The sequence below is a fragment of the Leptonychotes weddellii genome, chromosome 13, assembly GCF_054177405.1.
Source record: "Leptonychotes weddellii isolate Sample4059 chromosome 13, ASM5417740v2, whole genome shotgun sequence".
NCBI lineage: Eukaryota > Metazoa > Chordata > Mammalia > Carnivora > Phocidae > Leptonychotes > Leptonychotes weddellii.
Window position 1 is genome coordinate 67,896,605 of NC_138381.1, and position 1,171 is coordinate 67,897,775.

Below are 1,171 nucleotides of genomic sequence, written 5' to 3' on the forward strand. Positions count from 1 at the left end.
CGATCCCGGGACTCCAGGATCAAGACCTGAGCCGAAGGCAGTCGCTTAACCGACTGAGCCACCCAGGCGCCCAGAGGCTGAACCAGTTTATATTTGTACCAGCAGTGCACAACGGTTCCAGTTTCTCCACCTTCTCCTATGTTTTCTCCAGAAGTTTTGTCATTTCAGGTTTTACGTTTAAATCTATGATCTATTTTGAGTCAATTTATATTACCATGTGAGGCATGGGTTGAAGTTCATTTTTTTGGCATATGGATGTCTGATTGTTCCAGCATCATCTGTTGAAAACATTTATTTTCTCCCCCATTGAATTGCTTTTGCACTTTTGTGAAAAATCCATTGACCATATATGTGCAGGTCTATTCTGGGACCCTATTTTATTCCATTCATCTCTGTGTCTAATCACCAGTATCACACTTTCTTGATAACTGTAGCTAAGTTGTGAAATCAGGCAGTGTGAGTCCTATAACTTGGCTCTTCTTTTTCAAAATTGTTTCAGCTATGCTGGGGCTTTTGCTGTGGCATCTAAATTTTAGACTCAGCCTCTCAATTTGTGCAAAAAGTCCTGTTGAGATTCTGATGAAGATTATGGTCTTTTCTATTTACTCACACATTTAACATTTCCAGAACTTACTTTTTCCCCCATAGATACTAATTTCCATCTGGTTTTCCTTTCCTTCATCCTAAAGGATTTCCTTTAGCATTTCTTGTGTTTCAGATCTGCAGGAAACCCAACTCTCTCAGCTTTGGTTTGGCTGAAAATGTCTTTATTTCATTTTCTTTTTTTTTTTTTTAAAGATTTTATTTATTTATTTGACAGAGAGAGACACAGCGAGAGAGGGAACACAAGCAGGGGGAGTGGGAGAGGGACCCAGGACCCCGGGATCATGACCTGAGCTGAAGGCAGTCGCCTAACCAACTGAGCCACCCAGGCGCCCTCATTTTCTACTTAAAGGATATTTTCACTGGAGCTTAACAGTTGTTTATATAGTTGTCATTCTACTGTATTCTGTATTCCATTGTTTCCGATGGGAAGTCAATTATTTTCACCATTGTTTCCATGTATATAATCTATTCTACCCACCTCTGGCTGCTTTTTAGATTTTATTCTTTAACTTCGGTTTCCAGCAATTTGGTTTTCTTTAAATATTTCCATATTAGAGTTTTTTGA